General features: G+C 45.0%; 1 pseudogene across 1 annotated transcript; it reads right to left on the reverse strand.

Annotated features, from left to right (window-relative positions):
- Positions 1–5,695: 5,695 nt before the first annotated feature.
- LOC308434905 (tubulin alpha-1B chain-like) lies at positions 5,696–6,367 on the reverse strand (annotated as a pseudogene). The gene has a single exon. The product of its transcript is annotated as a tubulin alpha-1B chain-like (transcript).
- Positions 6,368–7,959: the final 1,592 nt, after the last annotated feature.

Below are 7,959 nucleotides of genomic sequence, written 5' to 3' on the forward strand. Positions count from 1 at the left end.
CAGTGTGGTCCAAAGGCCTTCTCGGCTAATTCACACAAAGGATATTCCTCAGGGGCGTCTGCCCAGCAACCGCCTATGCAACTTTGGGTTCATTATTGGTCCTTTCAGCCAAGAGCATTTGTTTCAAAAGAACTTATGTAACCTTCCTCTGGTTTTTAAAGGTTTCGAGTTGCCTCCGTCTCTCTGGATATGTCTGCTGCCCGTCATTAGACACGTATCTCAGATTTAAAATCTACTCCTTCTGGAATAAACGTGGTTTTTTTTTTGGAGCACTCCTCTCTCTGCTATTGTGGGTAAACAGCTCCCATAGTTTAGGAAACAATAAAAATAAAAATAAATTCTTTTCTTTGTGAATACACCCACACTGTCCAGGAAAGGTAGTGGCAGCCTGGTGGCCTTGGCATCTGGAGGAAACCTCTTGATTTCTGAATGACTCCCAGTGAGAAAGGCAGCCATAGGGGTGTAGGACCTACCTTTGCCTCCCCAGGGCCGTTTAGACTTCAATGAACTGTTCTTACTGTGTTTCTAGTTTTTCATAGTTCTCTCTCCTATGGTCTTGCCCATAGGTTGGGTGAGGATGAGCTGGAAGGAAATGGTAGCCAAGGTCACACTTCATGGAAAACCATACGCTGCCGATTCTTCTTCCTTCTTTTAACTCTTCTTGCAGACTCAGAAGTAGCGAGCGGTATGTCATCTGGGTCCTGTTCTTCCCAGGGGGTGTTAAGAGGAGCCTTCCAGGTCTTTCTGCTCGCAGGACTGTTTGTTCCTCATCTGTCTGTGTATCTGCTTCTCTGGTCACTGAGAACATCCGGGTTCCTTTAGTCAACCTCATCTAAACCAGCATTTCTCAAACTGTGCATAAGGACCCCGTTGGGGGTCTAATGGCCCTTTTACAGGGTCGCCTAAGACCATCTGACAACACAGACGCTTCAGAACAGTAGCAGAATTACAGTTATGAAGTAGCAATGAAAATAATTTCACGGCTGGGTGTCACCACAGCACGAGGAACTCTATTAGGGGTTTGCAGCATTAGGAAGGTCGAGAGTCTGCAGGTAGTGTTTACAGCAAGCATAGCTCAGTGTAACAGAGCTAAGAGTAAGCTGGAGGGTTACTGTTCTCGGTATTACACCTAGGGCCATTTTTCTTCATATATGTATGTGTGTGTGTGTGTGTGTGTGTGTGTGTGTGTGTGTGTGTGTAAAAATATATATATATATGTATGTAAAAATATGTATATATCAATGTCTCTCCATCAATGCCTGGTCATCTTGGCTATGCAGAGAGACTAGGGGAAAGGGACTGGAGTTGTTCTAAGTGGGAAAATGGTGACTTAGAGGCATTACCTCACTCAGAATTTTTGGGAGAGCAAAAGAAGAAGCTGAAGTCATGTAGCCAGAAGCAACATCTCCCCTCATGTATCTGCTGTGGGTGGGAATGCCGGCGGTGAAGATGAAGACCCTTCGCTGCTCCTCTCACGGTCCCGGTGGGGTTGAAGCTCCAGCACTTCTGCCCTGAAGGACCCAGATGTCTCTGCCCACACTTGCTGCTGTCACGCAGCCTGCTCCTGTGGCTTTACTGTCCCCGCTTCGGTCACTGTTCCACCCTCAGGGTGACAAGCCAACCCAAAGCTGGTGACCACTGGGAAATGCCCAATCTTGGGTTGCCAATCCCCCTGCCTCAGCCTTCCAAGTAGCTAAGATTACAAGCCCCCATGATTGGTGGAGAGCTGGCTCAGTGGTTGAGATCACTGTCTGCTGCTCCAAAGGACTTTAGTTCAATTCCCAGCCACATGGTGGCTCACGACCATCTCTGGGATCTGATGCCCTCCTCTGCTCTTCTAGAGCATTCATTAAAAACAAAAACTAAAACTAAAAAAGAAAGAAAGAAATCCTGTATAACCAGGCCTGGCTTGGGGTGTGTCTCCCTTTCTAGGGATACATGGAATTATACTCTATTTGAGACTAAGCTGTGAGGTTTCTTAAGATGCCAATATTGGGAGAGGGGTGGCCCAGTTCCGGCTTCAGAGCAAACAGGTTCATCACACCTTCAGGAAGCTGGAGTTTTTGAGCAGGAAGAAAAAAACAATCTGATCTAAAGAGTCCTTCACAGTGTGTAGGGGAGAGTGCCATCAAGGAACTTTGGGGGGTCGGTGGATACGCTATCAGCTTTTGAGACCACTTAGAGGAGAAGTTTCAACAAGCAAAGAAGGCAAGACAAGGAACAGAAGGCACAACTAGGTCGGAGATATAGACAGCCGCTCGACCCGGCTGCAGACATCCGTGTACACAGACCTCGACCTCTACATCGCAGGCGCGTGAAGCCGCCATCAGCTTCATCCTCTTCAGCTGGTGGGCACCTAGCTCTTCATTTCCTGCTCTCTAGAAATTCCTCCGTGTTCCTCCTCCCTCTTCAGTTTCTGCCACAGAACCAGCCTGAAAACAGGTTTGAGGTGGTCGGTCAGGTTCCATGAAGGAGTTGTATTTACTCAGGAGCTGGGCCACCCGCAGGGCTAAAGCAGGTTCCCACAATAACAGAGAGGCGCTGGCTGGCCTTGAACAACACACTACTTACTGTCAAGGCCAATTAGATGGGTTTTCCTTTCTCTGTGGAGGCCATGTGTTCACTCTGAGGGCTCCACCTGTCAGTCTGAAAGACAGAACGGATCTTCATGAACTACAGAAAAGTGGGTCATGGGCCTTAAATTAAAAGAAAGGGAGAGGAAGAGAGGGAAGGATGGATAGGGAAGGAGGGAGGGAGAAAGATAGGGAGGGAGGAAGGGAGAAAGGGAGGGAGGGAGAATATCTAGACATTTCTTACTGAGGACATATCTCTTTTCTGATGGCAAAAGTATCAATTTAAAGATAACTAAAATAAATATACAATACTCTTATAATTCTTGTTCTGTGCCATTTTTATGCTTCAAGCATCTTTGGGTAACTTCCTTTTCCCTTTCACACTGCTTCTTTCTTCAGTGTCTGCTATCTTTTTGTTGTTGTTGTTGATTTTGTCTTTTGTTTTTTGTTGTTGTTGTTTTGTTTTTTTTTTTGCTGGATACTTTTAATAAAGTGAGGTTTACATTGTTGATATTGAAGAATCGCCAGAATAAAACCTCTTAGGCTTAGGTGGGGAAGTCCAAAAATAGCACCAGAGAAACAAAAGGCATATATGCGGTGGGGGTGGAGTCTGACAAGTGATCGGGTATTGGGTCCTTGTGATGCAAGCAGGAGTGTCTGCTCTCTTACCGCGTGTCTAACATCTCTTCTTTCAAGCCTAAGTTGTTTCCTGCTTTTTCTTCTCGCACCTTCCAGCAGTCTCAACTCGCTTTCCCCGCCCACCCGGTCCAGCCGCGTTCTCATCTGTTAGTTAGAAGGGGCGCATTTAGTTTATCTTTCTAATACTCCTGCGGATCTTTTGGAGTGTGCGTGGAGTTTGTGCGCGGAGCTTTGGTCTTTCTCACTCTCACTCTTACCCTACCTGCAGGCACTTTTCTGAAGCCTACATCCCCTTGTGAAGCTAGCTTTGATTTTATTTCTTGGGTTGCCAGTTCCTTGTTTCCATAACGCTCACGGCAGGAGGCTGCCCAGTTCATAGAAGTCATTTCATACCCGAGGTGTGAACTGACCGAGCTGACCTCAAACAACCCTTGCTCATGTGAGTGTGGACATCCCCTTGTCGCCCAATAGCAAGTCAGGTGCTCCATTAGGAGCAGCAGCTGGGACTGTGGGAAAAATGGTGCGTTGAAACTGAGCTGCCACCCTACATTACCAAACTGCTTTTGAGGTGCACTCTTGGAGAGACAAAGCCACAAGGCTCCTGTGAGCCTTCATACCTCAGAAAGCGGCTAGGTGTCTGTATTCTAACTGAAAAAAAAATCTGGCTGAGCTGGGTGGGGGGGGGGGTAAACTGATTCAGAGAAGCCTTTGGTAGCTGAGGAGAGACAGAAAGAAACAGAAAATGTCTGTGGATCTTGAAAGACGGTGAGACAAAAGTTAGGGAGAGTAAACAAACACCGGCTCCAAATTTTGAAGCCCACAGTGGCATTAGCTAAAGTCTGTGGAGCTTCTTGGAGTGGTACTTTGTATGGGAAATGAAATCATGCCAGGACAGACTTTTTTCACAGGTGATGTGTTATATATCCGTGTTTAGCAAATGCAATCTAAGCAGGATGACGGCCTGCACAGGAGATGCAGGAGGAAGCTGAGACTACAGCAAGTACCCTGCATGTCACCAAGATGGAAGGCACTTGTACAGGGAGGGAACCAGGAAGATAGAAAAGGCTGTTAGCCAAAGTTAACAAGACTGGGGTTATCTGATAGGAGTTCAAAGCCGTCATCCGGGAAAGTGCTTTAGCAGGCAATTATGAGCACACTCTAAAACAAAGACAAGGTAAAAAGTTTGAGAGAAGAAATAGAAATGAGGATGAAGAGCAGCGGAAGGGGAAAAGGAAACAGGAGAACCTTAGAGCTGAAAAAGTGGAAAAAAAATAAACCCCCTCAATTAAAAATATGAAATGAGATACACAGTTTTCATAAGAACAAAATACAAATGGCCACTTATATGAGAATGTACCCTAATGAAAATAAAAACATCACTAATCACGAACAAATCACAATCATAATGAATGTCACGTTACCTTAGTTGGAATGGTTACCCCCCCCAAAGGGACAGAAATGAAAGAACATTGGTGGGTGGAGAAAGGAGGAGGAACCTCACACAGTGTTAGTGGAAATTAACAAGTACCATCGTTACACCGTGTGACGCAGCAGGTCCCACTACCCGGTGCACCTGAAGAACTGACACTAACAAGTGAGTGAGAAACCGCACCACGTGCCACTCTATTCACGGTACCCACGACACAGACTCAGCCTGAGTGTCGACCAGGAAATGGACAAAGGGAAAGACGTCATACACACAATGGAATGTTGTTTAATCATGACAGAGTGAAATGCTGTTTGTAGGCAGCGATGTAGACCTGAAGCCCATTCTGTGAAGTAAGTCGGTAACAGAAAAACAAATATTTTCATTTAAACATGGATGCTATAACGCTAACCTCAAAGAAGCAAAAAACCAGAATAGCGATTACCAAAACCTGGGTAGGCGGGGTGACACTGGGAAGGACAGAGAGGATTACTGACTTGTACCTGAGTGAACCTGAGTCAAGGCAGCATCCAATGTCCTATAGCACATTATAAGTTCTATAGGACAACCATAATGACAGCAATTTGTTGGATATTTCTAAATAATAGCATATCTCCAGCACAAAGGTAAATCAATATTTGAGACAATGGTTCTGCCACTTATCCTGACCTGACCATCATCTATTGTATGAATCTATTGAAATGCTATACTGTACCCCAAGGGTACATGTAATCACAATGTGCCAATAAAAACAGAATTTGAATCAGTTTTAAAGCCTTACTGGTAGTAATCGATAATTGAATGAATAAAACATAGGAAAAATCTTAGAGAACTTGAGACCGGAAAAATAGAAGTTGCCTAGCAATCTGGACTCAATGTGGCAGATTTAACTTTTTTTTTTTTCTTAAAGCTTTTACTTTGACACGTCATGGAAAAGTTGGAGGTACACCTGGAGAACACATGATCACAGAATGGACACAGCACAGAAGCATCCATGCCTACAGCTAATGCTGGAGCTGGAGTTGAGTTTGACATGATACAGGGGCTGGAGGGTAAACTAGTATTCCTCTCCTTCTTCCTCACCCTCGCCTTCCACAGAATCCACACCAACCTCTTCATAATCCTTCTCTAGGGCAGCCATGCCCTCACAGGTCTCAGAACTCCCCCTCCTCCACGTCCTCACCCACATACCAGTGCACAAAGGCACACTTGACATACATCAGATCTAGGCGAACCCAGGCCTCAGCAATGGCTGTGGTGTTGCTCAGCATGCACACAGCTCTCTGGACCTTGGCCAGGTCACCACCGGGTACCACAGTGGGAGGCTGGTAATTAATGCCAACCTTGAAGTTAGTAGGGAACCAGTCCACAAACTGGATGCTATGCTTGGTCTTGAGGTGGCAATGGCACCATTGACATCTTTGGGAACCACATCACCATGGTACAGCAAGCAGCAAGCCATGTATTTACCATGGTGGGTGTCACATTTCACCATCTGGTTGGCTGGCTCAAAACAGACATTGGTGATCTCTGCTACAGAAAGCTGCTCGTGGTAGGCTTTCTCAGCAGAGATGACAGGGGCATAAGTGGCCAGAGGGAAGTGGATGCGAGGGTAGGGCACCAGATTGGTCTGGAATTCTGTCAGATCAACATTCAGGGACCCATCAAATGAGGGAAGTGCCACCAAATGCAGCCTGAAACACCTAAGCTCAGATTCAGAATCTTTCATTCTGTGTGTTATAGGTTGCAGTGTCTTTGCTGGAAAAGCAACATTTCTGCTCTTATAGAAACATAATAACCCAGTTACATAAATACAAGACTTTAAAAATATTTTCCTGCTATTACTCCTAGCAAGTAAGTATCAAGTTAGAGGATCTTTGCATTGCCTTATGTGAGAATGTTCGAGTCACTGATCTGAGTTTCATAAAGAGTTGTTTAATCAAGTTTGACTTGATTATCCATAGCAACAATGATTAAATTAGTCTTTGTAGCTATGGACACTTTAGACAGTCCTCAAACTCGTCCTTAGGCAATGCTACCTTAGGTCATTCAACTAATTCTGATTATTTTCCCCCAATTAATTCTTTAAAAATTACTTACTCCAATGTAGACCACAAGAATTCAGAACTATTCCAGAATGAATGGACTGAGTTTCCCTCTGCTACAGGACTATAAATATACATCCTGGTAAAGCCAGAAAAATCAGAAAAGAGCATAATAAAGTCTTAAAGCTTGTCACTCAAAGTTGTCTTCTCAAAAAGGAAAAAGAAAGAAAGAAAATTATTTTCAGAGAACTCAGAGTGAAGAGATGGGAATCTCAGATTTGGCGCTGGCCTGAACCACATGGTGAGACCTGCCAAGAAAGAGAGAAAAAGAGAGGAGAGATAGAATTATATGATGTGACTATGGTTTTGTTTTAATCCCAGGTGTTAGATATGAGGTTCCTTCAGTTTGTCCACAGCCGATGACTATGATTTGACTCATGCTCTAGGAGGAGGGTGATTTTTGCCAGCTGCAGAGAGTTTACATTTGGAATTCTGGGGACTGTTGAGAGGGTATAAAGGTCAGAGCTCTGCAAAGGCCTGGGGCAGCTGGTATTCCCCGTGCTGCCGGAGGCCCTGCTGCTGTGGCCCCTGCTCCTGCCCCTGCTTGTCCCTGCTTGTCCCTGCTTGTCCCTGCTCCTGCTGGTTCCCACTGTTGTGTTTGCTGCTTTTGCTGTTGCTGGGTTGCTGGTTAGAGATAGGCTGACGAAGATTGAACTGGATGCTGCCAAGTAGTAAGTAATCTAAAGAGATCTATGCACCCTCTTTTCTCTAACCTTCTTTCTTTTCTACCTAGCATTTGGGTGGGGGTGGGGGATTAGAGAAAAGGTGGAAAAGGGTGGTAGATACAAGAACCCAATAAAATAACCAACAAGTATGGTACAGATGGAGCCAAAAGGGAAGGGATAGTGGAAGGCAGGGAGGAGGAGGGACAGCTCTCTACAAGAGAGCTGGTATGAGGGTGGACTGTGACATTTTTAAGTAGCAAAGATTTGGTAATTAAGTATCCTCTTCTGATCATACTCCAGATGGATGAATCTTGGATAGGTTCACAATACTGTACCTCAGACATGGAGAACAGGAACCATTGGGGGAGCTGTGAGGCCGGGAGAACTTGAGAGGGACTGGTGCTTCCTTGCACATTCTGAAATTTGAAAAAATTCTACATTCAAGTCTGTAACAGAGGTTCGATTGTGCATAAAAGTCAAGGTACAAAATACTAAGAAAATATGTTTGTATGTTAATGACTTAAAAAACAAAACCAACAAACAAAAAACCC

The sequence above is a fragment of the Micromys minutus genome (genome assembly GCF_963924665.1).
Source record: "Micromys minutus genome assembly, chromosome: 22".
Lineage (NCBI taxonomy): Eukaryota > Metazoa > Chordata > Mammalia > Rodentia > Muridae > Micromys > Micromys minutus.